Raw genomic sequence first — 13710 nt, forward strand, 5'->3', positions numbered from 1 at the left:
GCAGCAAAGAAAATAAGAGAAGTAAAATATCCAGAATGGCTGTCTAACGTAGTGGTGGTGCCTAAGAAGAATGGGAAGTGGAGAGTATGTGTGGACTTCACCGATCTCAACAAAGCATGCCCTAAAGATCCATTCCCGCTACCTCATATTGATGCAATGGTGGACGCAACAGCTGGACATGAGATGTTAACATTCCTGGACGCATGGAGTGGATACAATCAGATCAACATGGATCCTGCAGATCAGGAGAAGACAACATTTATGTCTGAAAGAGGAATATATTGCTACAACGTCATGCCATTCGGCCTAAAGAATGCAGGCTCCATATATCAAAGGCTGGTTAACCGCATGTTCAAAGAGCAGATAGGAAGAACAATGGAGGTGTATATTGATGACATGGTGGTGAAATCAGAGAAGGCCAAAGATCACATGCGGCATCTGGCAGAAACATTCAGCACCCTCAGGGAGTACAAAATGAAGTTAAACCCATCTAAATGCACCTTCGGAGTATCCCCTGGCAAATTCTTAGGCTATATTGTAACTCAAAGAGGAATAGAAGCCAGCATCGAGCAGATCAAAGCCATCTTACAGCTGGAATCACCTGAGAAGCCTAAAGATGTTCAAAGACTAGCTGGAAAGGTAGCAGCCCTGAACAAGTTCATTTCAAGATCTTCAGATAAATGCAGGCTGTTTTACGACGTACTAAGGAAAAGCCAGAAGTTTGAATGGACCTCTGAGCACGAACAAGCCTTCAGAGAACTGAAGCACTACCTCAGCAGCCCACCGCTGCTGTCAAAACCAAAGCCAGGAGAACCATTATTCCTATACCTAGCCGTCACAGAAGTAGCAGTGAGTGATGTCCTGGTCAGAGAGCAAGAAAAGGAGCAGTAGCCAGTATACTATGTGAGCAAGTCTCTGCTGCCGGCAGAGACCAGGTACACATCTCTTGAAAAGTTAGTACTAGCATTGGTAGTAGCATCTCGCAAACTGTGCCCCTATTTTGAGTCACATATCATACATGTCGTGAACAACTACCCGCTAAAAGCTATCATGAGAAAGCCTGAACTGTCAGGCAGAATGTCGAAATGGTCTGTACACCTCAGTGGGTACGACATCCAATATGACCCCAGAACAGCAATCAAATCACAAGCACTGGCCGACTTCGTGCCAGACTTCAGTCCTGCCATCCAGAATCTAGCAGATACAGAGATCCTCACTTTAGAAGGAAGCAAGCAGACAGAAATATGGCAGATGCACATTGATGGAGCCTCCAACCAAAGGGGGGCAGGCGTAGGATTAATCTTGCGGTCACCACAGGGAGACCTGATAGCACAAGCAGTAAGATGTGAATTCAAGGCAACCAACAATGAAACAGAATACGAGGCCTTGATATTGGGAATGAAGCTAGCCCTGGAATTAGGGGTCAGGCACCTGCATATATCCAGTGACTATTTGCTAATAGTCAACCACGTGAATGATGAATTCATAGCCAGAGACTCAAAGATGATCGCATACTTGAAAGTAGCAAAGGAATTAAAACAGAAATTCGAAACTTGCAAGCTTAAGCAGATCCCCAGAGATCAGAATGTGGAGGCAGACGCCTTAGCAACTTTGGGGGCAACATTCAAACCAACAGAGCTATCTAGCATTCCAATAGTACACATGCTAGAACCGTCTATTCAGAAGGCAGACGAAATAGACAGGGGTGAACTGGAGGATCCACAGAACGAGAAGGAAATCCAAGCAGTTACAGAGGAAGGTGAGAACTCCCGGCCAAACAGGCAGACGCCTGACCAAATAGCCGATCCAGCAGACGACTGGCGCACACCTTACCTAGACTGGCTGTGCCATAACAAGCTACCAGATGATAAGAATGAAGTGAGAGCTTTTAGAGTAAAAGCCTCCAGATTCATACTTATTGATGATATATTATTCAGAAAATTGCTAGCAGGCCCCTACCTACGGTGCCTGGACAAGGAAGAAGCACAGATTGTGTTACATGCTCTCCACAGTGGCGAATGTGGAAACCATGCAGGGGGCAGGAGTCTGGCAAATAAAGCCCTCAGACAAGGATACTATTGGCCTACAATGAAGGCAGATGCAGCAGAGTACGCACGAAAATGTGACGCTTTGCCGGCGCTCAAAGACCCATGATCCACCAGCCAGCAGAGCCCCTGCACCCTATCATTTCTCCCTGGCCATTCATGGCATGGGGCATGGACATAGTAGACCCTCTACCACGGGCCACAGGAAACAGAACCTGGATGTTAGCAATGACAGATTACTTCTCCAAGTGGATAGAGGCATAAGCATTCACGGAGGTAAAAGATAAACAAGTCATTTCATTCATAAAACGAAACATCATTTGCAGATTTGGTATCCCATCAGAAATCATATGTGACAATGGCTCACAATTCATCTCCAACGATACCGAGGGATACTGTGCCAGGTGGAACATCACCTTAAAAAAGTCAACACCTAGGACTCCAAAGTCCAACGGGCAAGCTGAATCCAGCAACAAAATAATTATGGACAATCTGAGAAGGAGGTTACAGGAGTTAGGAGGAAAGTAGGCAGATGAATTGCCACTAGTGTTATGGTCGGATGTAACGACACCAAAGATAGCAACAGTCAAACACCCTTGACTGGTGTTTGGCGCGAAGCGATCATTCCGTCGAAGTTCTAGTTCCCACTCACAGGTATGAAAATATGACAGAGGAACTGAACAATACACAGATGACCGAAGCCTGGACATAATTGACGAGCTGCGAGCAAGCGCAAAAATTCGTCCGCTCGCCTACAAACGATCGGTGGCGGGAGTTATAACAAGAATGTAAAAGTCGAGGCTCCGGAGGTAGGAGACCTGGTTCTCCGAGAGGTGTTTGAACACCAAGAATCGAAAAGCGTGCAAATTCGCCTACAACCTGGGAAGGACCATACCAGGTAGAAGAAGTTGTTGGCCATGGTGCATACAGACTGATGACTATGGACGGTCAAATCATACAACGCCCATGGAACATACTTCACCTGAAGAGATATTACTTTTAATAATAAGTAGACTTTAGCTTTCAGAATAATGTACTGTGAGAAGCCAAATCATTTTTAAAGATAAAATAAAAATCCGGTAGTAGGCATACTGCCAGTTCCACTTTTATTTCTGGTGTCTTTAGTTATTTTTGAGACTTTAAAACTACTATGGGATGGTGTGGTCTGGCAGCGTCCTGGGACCACGATTGCGCTGGTACCCCCATGAGATGGCGACAGGTACTTCACATCATTCCAATAGACTTTCTTATTTTCAGGCTTCTCTAAGTACATCACTTTGAATCCTAGTGTCTATGGTACTTTAAAAGGATGTCTAGCCGGACTGTTAACTGCCAACGCGGGGTGACAAGGCACATGGCACTCCAACATGCCTAACCTATTTTCTCCACAAGGAGCACCCTCACCCGGCGGACTATGGAACATACGAAAGGGAGCCTGGTTGACAGCTTAATACGCTTATCCAGCTACCCCTGATACCACCCCCTGGACGTAGCTCGCACTAATCGCAATTAATCAGGGCCCCAGCATGCATGCACAAACGAACATGGAACGTAGGGATATCTGCGCTACCAGAATCCTGCAGCGTCTCCATTGGTCCTAGAATGACGATAAACTTGCCTCAATGACGCCCCTGTTGGCTTAAAACGAGATGAACACACCTTGCGTCATGAACAAGGTTAAGTAGTCCTAAATTGCGGCATACGCCTAAATCAGTCATCCGGCTGACACGGCAGCTAGCTTAGTCTGGATCAGCCTTTTCAGGCTGAACAGGCTGGTCTAAATCAGCCTCCAAGGTTCACATGGCCACTCCTCCTTACATTGCGGCATACGCCTAAATCAGCCATCAGGCTGACACGCAAGCTAGCTGAGTCAGAACGTTAGCCTTTTCAGGGTGACAGGACTCGCCTAAATCAGTCAAGCAGGCTGACACGGCAAAAACTTCCTAAAAACAAGGAAGATAAACAACAAACACACGATATGTAAGCTAAAACCTTGTCAAACTATGACAAGGGGTATTTCAAAATATGGCCAAACTACGGCCCAAAGTTTAACCGCCACCTTGGCGGAGCAACCACAGAAAGAGTTTAAAAAAAAAACTTACAAGTCTGCCACCTCTGGGCCAGACTGCCAACAAAGTTCATCAAAATATAAAAATATTTAATTATCAGTCACATTAATGACCTCCACCTCTGGCATCTCCTCTGCCTGCTGACCTCTCGTTTCATGTACTGCACCAACCTGTGCATCCTCAGCCGCCATAGCTCCCTGAGCTCCATCATCAGCGTCCTGGGATATCCCAGCTCCATCCCCAGCAGCTTGCTCAGCCAGCGCAGGAGAATTCACCTCCCCAACTTCAGGCATCAGCACACTCAGATCAGGTTGGGTGGGGTAGAGAATCTCCAGCTGCTTCTCCTCTTCTTCTATAGCCTGCTAGGTGGGAGCCTCCTCGAGAGCAGCGCGCATCCAACTGATTTTTCCCCGCCAGGTAGCATAAGCAACAACGTTGGTGGCCAGGGAGATTAGCTCACTGATCTTCTCCTCAGAGTGCTTAAGGGAGTTAGAGAAAGTGCTACACACCGCCTAAGTCCGAGCTAGCTGATCAGCCCCTTCCTTCAGCTTTTTCTTGGTGATAGCAAGCTCAGTCTTCAACTCCACCACACGCTCCTTCAGATCAACCCGCTGCTGTGCCAGATCCGCAACAGTCTCCTTCAGCTCCTGGTTCTTGGCGCTGGTAGCACGACTGGTGGTCTGCACTATGTTGATCATCTTCCTATTGTAGAGTGCAGACTGAAGAGTCTGGGGCAGAAAAATCAGAAGTCAGCAAGAAAGTTGAAAGATGAAATCTAAACGAGAGAAGACAAACAGGTAGAGGACGAAGGATATTTACCATGAAGGCATTGTGCACGTCGTTCTCAGCCATCTCCTCTGGGGAGAACTCCGAAAACGTCTCCTTCAAAGGGGGGAAGAGCAACTGGTCAATCTCCGGCCAGTACGGCACCTTGTCCACATTCCCAAAGCCCTCTGGGAAATGAGCAGTGATACCTCCGCTGGATGAAGCACGAGGACTGGTAGGAGGAGTAGGCGGATGACGAGACAACGGGCTAACTTCCAAGGGCTCTGGTGCAGCTGAACTGGAAACTGCGGGAGGAGTCTGAAAAGAGGCAGCAGGAGCACTCCTCTTGGAGGCAGAGGCCACATCAGGGCTGGCAGAAGGTCTCTTTCTTTTAGCACTTTGGAGGATGAGTTCCAATTGATCAACTTTTGAACCTGCAAGCATATATAGTCTCAGACAACAAGATACTTAAAACGTCAGGGGAAATAGCATGCAAGCTAAAACGGTTGTAGAAGTCTTACCAGAAGACATACTGTGAGCCAACTGAGGAGGATTGGAGGAGGAAGCAGGAGAAAAACCAGGGAGCAGGTCCGGAAACTTTCTCTCGGATTCAGAGATGTTGAACAGTTTGCTGCGGGCAGGGATCTTGGCACCAATACGGGTAAGGTCACAGGGGCCTGCACGAAGACGATGAAGTAAGCTAGTAAGCAGCGAGATAAAATAAATCAGGCGACAGGAGGGCTACTTACTGGAAGTCAGGACCCATTTCTCGAAAATATAATCAGCAGGAGGCTGGATGGAGTCCTTCCTCACATATAAGAAGTCCTCAAACCATTTCTCATCACGGGATTTTGACGCATGTTTGAAGGGAGCCTCTCCATGACCCCGGAATGAGAACTGACCCCTGCCCAGGGATCTGATGCTGTACATGTGGGCTAGATCACCCAGAGTGACATGTTTACCAGTGCTCTGACCAGCGGCCAGAGAATAGAGAAGAACTCTCCAAATGGCAGCAGAAATTTGTGCCATGGCAAAGTTGTTGGTGAAGATGAAGTCTTGAATGAGTTTAGGGAAAGGAAAACGGAGTCCATATCTAAACGGGTACAGGTAGAAACTAACCCACCCTGGACGGAGGGCGTCAGCTTTTTGTCCCGGTTCAGGGATGGCGATATCCACCCCATCACCAAGACCAAGCAGATTCTTGATCGTGGGAATGTCGGCCGGAGTTAGAGCAGAGTCGCAGTCGTGGGGATGCTTAAAAAGTCCCCGAGAAGGGAAGGTTGGGTTAAGATTACGGTCGGAAAGTGTGGGGGTTGATGAAGATTGTCGAGTTTTACCCATGGTGGAGGAAGAAAACGAAAATTAAAAGAAGAAGAGAAGATGGATTACCTGATGATGGAGACGGGGAAGGGGAACAGTGAAGCCGGCGAAGGATAAAGAAGAAGGAAGGTTGAGGGTTTAAGAGAGAAGAATTTTTTGAAATGATTTGGGATTAATGAGAGTGGAAGAGGAACGTTGGAGTTATAAAGAGGAGAGAGGGAGTTGGGTGCGAAGAAAGAGGAGTAGGGCGGCTGAAAATGATGGATTTCATGGGGAGTGTAAAAGACGGCTTAGGGTTTTTAGCATGTGGTTACGTAAATTCCTTGCTCGATACCTGAAAGCGTACTTCACAAGAAATTTGGGGCAAACTGTTTGGGCTAAAAATAGCCCAATGAAGAAGGCCCACTTAATAAAATAAAGGCTATGGATAGAGTGATAAGGAGGAAGGAAGCCCGCGGTCAGGAAAAGGGGAAACGGGCTTAAGAAAGATCAGGAGCCCATCATAGAAGGCGTCCGCATTAAGGAAAGAAGTGTCAGGGAGATCAGGGAGAAGTTAGGGAGATCAGGGAGAATTGGCAAGGGAGTCCGGGTTTGGAAAGAGTCCTTATGGAAACTATATTCCCTTTCCATATTCAAGGTAGGACATAACTAGGGTTCTTACCCTATAAATAGCCAAGCAAGCAAATCAAGAAGGACATTCAACACACCATATTCACACATCCACATCCAAGATCACATCTCGACATATTATACTCAAATATACGTTCGTCTAGGATCTCGCAGGCCTGACATCAGGGGCCAGCGGGATTAGCTTCGTGCCATAATTGTAATCATCCTCCTATTCATATAGTGCAATACTTGGCAGGGTACCGTCCCTCCCGCGGTTGTTCCCACATTGGGTTTTCCGCGTCACCAAAATTCACGTGTCAATTTACATTACGCACTTTATTTTCCTATTTACTTATTGACGTACGTACAAACATACACTCAACCAACGAATAAAGACTACATTGACCCTAATTAATCGACTTGGGTAAAAAAACCTAAACAAAGACATGAAATTTAGTGGGAGCAATCAACTTGTAAAATTTTATAACTCATTACTCATTGAGAATGACGAGCTAGTACTATCTTTCACAAAAAAATGTTTGAGTTTTCAATTCGGGATGAAAATGGACTATGATGAATCCAATTACATCATGGGATGTTGGATAAGTATTGAGATATACACATCAAATTAATAAGAAACGTAGGTTATTCATATCGATGAAAATGGAATTACCATTAGCAGTCATGGTCATTCATTGAACCTAAGAATGGTTGATCACATGATTAAAGATTGCTAATGTTTCCGCCATTAGAATAATCATGCACATGTCCAATAATGAATCATATGATTAAGAGCATGATGAATCATTGGCAAGCCATAGAAGAATCGTCATGAATTCTCGAGGAGAACTAATGAGCTATTCCAGTGTTGAACAGAACACTCTGTTATGTGACAAGAGGTTGCACATATTGAAGTTCGAACACACGTAAGGATTTATGAAAATCCTAAGCTATTCAAGCTAAAAGAAGAAATAAGAAGTTTGAAAAGATACTTGTTATAGTAAGAAGTTACTCAAAACTAGTATTTTCTAATATGCTAGGACTTATGAGAAGTGCTAGGCTAATCATCTTGACAATTGTTGCAAGACACTACAAAACGTATACCTAGTGCATTGCGAGTTGGTAGAACACTTGACCAGTGCAAGTTATATCATCCACCATAATTCGTTGGTTATGAGATAAACAACAAGAAAGTTCTTTCAAGATAAAGAACCTAAACCTAGGTTGGGAACCTATATGTGTACTTGGTAAGGTTCATGCTATGAGAGATAACATGAATATAAAGGATAATGCAATACAAGAAGTTTGAATACATGGACACATGGTATGTTAAACTTCTATTGCAATCGACTAGTGTTTGCACACTTACGATATACATCACAAGGTTGTAATATGGTATTGACTACCCGAATGTGATGTCGACATTCGTCGTTTGAGTTATTATTAACTCACCTTATACTTTGTTACATCCAAACGGGTTGTGGAGACAATTGAACCCCGTTAAAGTGAACACGGATTAACATAGTATTCGCCCATAGTCACTTGTATGAGGTGACGTCTCGAAGTGACTAGAGTGTGATGCGATTGATGGCAAGTTCAAGTGCCATGAAGTCATGTGAGATGACTAGTCGATCACATAGGCAGACTGTTAGGAACACTTTGTCGGGCCTTATGACCGCTTATAGAGTTCTGAAAAATTTATATAGCCTGGTCGTGGCGAGAGCTACTATAGTATTCTAATGAGTCGATTCTTTTGACTAAAGACTGTTCGCCTAAGATGGCACAGTTTCAGATTAACTTTGATTTGTGTTACTACGACCTTCGTAAATGGGGTCAAATGGGCATATTTTGGGTTATGATGGCTGTGGTTAGTCGAAGGGAATAAGTGCGATAGGAATTGTCCACCCCTTGTCAGGGTTATAACAATATCTCAGGGCCACTCGAGGAGTAATGAACTGGAAATGCGTGGCCACGCTCGGAAGGTATCTATGATAGATAATTCCGGTCAATCAGTTATTCTCCAGATCGAGGAAACCACTCTCGATATGATCACTTGCAAGTACCACCTGAATGACACCTTGCATTGAGTGGGAGATAGTAATAGGACAAGAGAATTGGTGACGCGCACTTGTCGAGGACAAGTGGGAGATTGTTGGAATATGTGTCCTCCGACAATAATGCGATCACAACTGTCGATCATGATGATCACATGTTTAAGTCTCATTTTTAAGAATACATGTGGGAAGTAATATTTTACAGTCAACTGGTCCACACATATCGGTAATGATTGGCTGACTAGAGTTTGACATTACTGTCGTGCGACGGTGGTGATCAGTTGATCCCCTTAGGTCATACCTAAAGGGTAACACTCTTAATTAAATATTTAATTGATCGTATGACGATACGAGTTAATTAAATTACTTAAAATTGACGGACGATTTTGGAAGTAATATTTACGTATCTCATTGTAATTTGATTAAATAAGATACGGTCTAAGTAATCGAATTGTTTTATTGCTTAGATGAAATTATTGTTTACGGAAACAATTGAAACTGAATGAATAATTTATTATAAATACAAGACGTTGTGATTTATAATTGATAAACCGTTTTGGTACAAGTAATTATGAATTGCTAAGTCGATTGTGTACATGACGTATTTTTATTAATACGTTGATTTTTAATATGTTAAAAATACATGACAATTTTACATGACTAGTGACATGTGACAATTGACAAATGACAAAACATAAAATGGACCATCCATTATATGTAAGTGCCGAAATAAAATGGAGGGAATATAATGTTTAATTTGTGTTAAATTATTAAGTGGAGAGCATAAGGATTATAACTAGCTTATAGCCATGCAAGCCTAGTTTTTCTTGAGAAGAATTACTTGCCCATGCATTGGCTCACTTATCCTCTTCTCTTCTCTCTCCCCACCGGTTTTCAAAGAGCAATATAGAGAGTTTTTCTCTCTTATTATTCATATATACTTCATATAATATTTCTAGTGTAAGAAATACAAAAACTCTCTAAGAAAAACTAGAGAAATAAATACTCCAAAATTCTTCTTCTCTTGGCCGAAAATTCAAGAGGACAAAACAATATTTTGGGTCAATTTTATTAAGATTAGTATTGTTCTAGTAATAATAATATTAGTCTTTTAAGAGGTTATCTTGGGTATAATTCCTTGGGAGGGATTCTAAGCTTGAATCCTTGTTCATCCAATATTAGGAAGCTCAAGAACAAGTGAGTAGGAGAACTCATTTGTGCCCATATATCCGAAATCTTAATGTAAGGAAAACGATTTCTTCTTTATTCTTGTTCATGTTTGCATGCATAAGATCTAAATTAATTTTATGACTAAATTAATTGTCACATATATTAGAATATGTTGTTTAATGAGATATAGATTTCTAACAGTTAGGTCTTTGAAAGACTTTATGTTTTGGTACCTCAAATGGTTTGCATAAATAGGTCTGAGATTATCCACGAACTTTTCCACAAGATTAGCTTCGTCTGGACGTTCGACAAGTTGTGTGCTAGTCTTCCTCCACCTACTTAGGAAGTCGGTGAAGCCTTATTTCTCATTTTGGGTAAGAACCTCTAGAGTGCGCATGTTGACTTGGATCTCAGCATTATCCGTGTATTGTTTAGTGAACTCAATTGCGGCATCATCCCAAGTGGCAATCTTCTTCTGCTCTAAAGAGTAAAACCATTGCTTAGGAATGGTGTCGAGAGATGAAGGAAAGATCCTCAAGAACATCTCGGGATTGATGCCTTTGATAGACATGTAATCTTTGAAAGCACGAATGTGGTTCAAAGGGTTTTCATGCCCCTTGAGTTTTGGAATGTCAGTCACGTTGAAGTTGGAAGGCAGTTGAGCATTTACCGCCTCATACTTACGATTGTTCTCCCTATAGATGTCATATCCCTTAAGGTACATTAGTTGCTCCTCCACGTATTGGAGTCGCTTTTCAGCTTCAGTAGGACCTAGTGGGGGGTTGACTTCTGGTTGTCCAACAAAGGGTGGAATGTCATCATGCACGCTCGCGTTAGGAACATCATTCTCTGCAGGAGGAAGCCTAGTTTCTACAGCTACAATTCGGCCTTCAATAGCATTGAGGCGAGCATAAGCTTGGTCTCAGTTATGGAATGACTTAAACTTTGGAAACAAATCACGGAAAAATCTGAAAATAGGCAAAAACGAGCTGCGGAAGGGGCGCAGCAGCTGCTGCGATCCTTCCAAGAGGCGCAACATCTGCTGCGTCATTTCCCCAGAGGTTTCCTCCTGCGGAAGAAAGATTTCCGCGTTTCTTTTATGGAATTGTGGTAGATCTATACTTCCTTATTTCTTAAAATATGATTTACGAGATATATTTTACCAAAAGATATAAAATTAAATTATGGAATAAATAGCTGGAATATTCTAGAGCATTCCGACTCGGCATTTTAAACGGTTTCTTAGAAAATGAAGCGGTTTTTGACCCGGACTCCAAATGAACTCTAATTACTGTCAAAACAACCGTATAGGCGCGTAGATGACGACCAAGGGGTAGACACATGTATTTGAGCTATCACTTAATGATAAAAATGCGGCCCAATCATCACTGGGTGGTTGGCGGGAGGTGTAGAAATGAGGTATCTACAGAAAGCGTGGGAACGAGGTTAATTCGGGGACGAAATGTGCTCAAATATGAGTCACATCAATGTTCATAGTAATCATACATATTTTGAGAGGATATCAATGTGATGAATGAATTGTAGGTAAAGCTTGGAAAATTCAGTCGTCACGACGCTTGAGTGGAAGGTCACATTCCTAAGAACGGAAAGACGGAAACTGAATATGATAAGGACATCAAAGAGAAAATTGTAAGTTTGACTTAGTATGTCACTCCTACGGCAAACTGGTGGTCGGAGTTATATAATTGTGAGTTTAAATAAAATTTAGTTGCTTAATGGTTTTATGTGTATGTAGAGGATCTATGAGAAGGAGGTACATGAAGGAAAATGGAAGCCTCAAGGATGTGATAACATTCTTGCTAGGGCAATCGGCAAAGCAGAGCATCCAAGTCGAGTAATAGGGGTATCGACGCATGTTGGTATCACTAAGTATTTTGGGAAAACTACTCGAAGTGGTGATGATTCCAAGTAGGTAATCTATAAATATTGTATTTGAACCAACGTAATTTATAACTATATATGCTGACATTAATTTATACTACACAACTACAGAAAATAGCCAGGTTGATGGTGAGAATGTTGGAAATTGGGGAAAAGCCTTCAGAAAAAGAGTTGGATATGGTTCAAGAAGTCATAAAGGAAGCAGAGGAGGAGGAGGAGGAGGAGGAGGAAAAAGATGTAATAATATTTATGTCTTATATATATACACAATGTGTTATATGATTTTGAAAATCAGTACATATGGACAAGTGTTAATGTACAGAAGGAAGCCGAGGAGGACATGGCAAGGGAGAAGGAAATGGAAAGGAGACTGAGGTGGGAGCCAAGGATCGATATCAGGCAGTTGAAGAGGAAGAGGAAGCCAGGAAGGCCGTGGCACAGGATGAGATTGAGGTAGTTGATGATCAGACGTTCTTCTTAACACCGAAAAGGGTAATAGCTGCTAGTTTATAATTATTCATCTCAGTACACGTTTTTTACTTATGAAATTTATTAAAGGTAGTGAATGTATGTGTACTAATTGATTAAAGTTGTCGTGAAGGGCGATTGCAGTAACACCCCCATACTCCAAGTGCCTTACCAGGACCACTTAAGGCATGGAAGTGCTACCATCTCGGTTACCCGTGGCAATGATAATCAAAAGACAATAAAGAAACAACATTTAAATGGAATAAAGTTAAAGTGAGTACAATCCAAAACCAAACTGCCAAAATACGGATTACATGTTCATAAACCAACTGTCTAAACAGCTAATCAAATGTCTGATAAACTACTCAAGTTACAGTGGAAGACTCTATCATCTGAAGCTGACACATCCCAGCTAGCCCATATGTCTCGACTCATACCTGTTGGAAGATGTGTCCTCCGATAATAATGCGATCACAACTGTTGATCATGATGATCACATGTTTAAATCTCATTTTAAGAATACACGTGGGATGTAATATTTTACAGTCAACTGGTCCACACATATCGGTAATGATTGGTGACTAGAGTTTGACATTCTTGTCGTGCGGACGGTGGTGATCAGTTGATCCCCTTAGGTCATACCTATAGGGAAATACTCTTAATTGATTATTTAATTAATCGTATGCCGATACGAGTTAATTAAATTGCTTAAAATTGACGGGTGATATTGTGAGTAAAATTAACGTGTGTTATTGTAATTCGATTATATTAGATACGGTTTAAGTAATTGAATTGTTTTATTACTTAGATAAAATTATTGTTTACGAAACAATTGAAATTGAATGAATAATTTATTATAAATACAAGACGTTGTGATTTATAATTCAATAAACCATTTTGGTACAAGTAATTACGAATTACTAGTCGATTTTGTATATGACATATTTTTATTAGTATGTTGATTTTTAATGTGTTAAAAATGCATAAATGTGAAACATAAACATGTAACATGTTACATGTGACATTGTGACAAAATTGACAAATTAACAAAGATAAAATGGAACCCATTTCATCTTATATGTACCGAAATAATGGAGGGAGTATGAGGATTAATATTGTGTTTATATTTTAAATAGGAACATGATTATTATCCCTAGGGACTAGCCTTGCATGCCTATATTCTTGAGTAGAAAAACAAGCCCATCCATAGGGCACCCTTCCCCCACCCACCGGTTTTTCCCACTAAGAGGAACAAATGGGTTCCTCCATTATTCATTCATACAATTCTAATTTTCTAGAGTAAGAAAA

This window comes from Silene latifolia, chromosome 6 (genome assembly GCF_048544455.1).
Source record: "Silene latifolia isolate original U9 population chromosome 6, ASM4854445v1, whole genome shotgun sequence".
Taxonomy (NCBI): Eukaryota; Viridiplantae; Streptophyta; class Magnoliopsida; order Caryophyllales; family Caryophyllaceae; genus Silene; species Silene latifolia.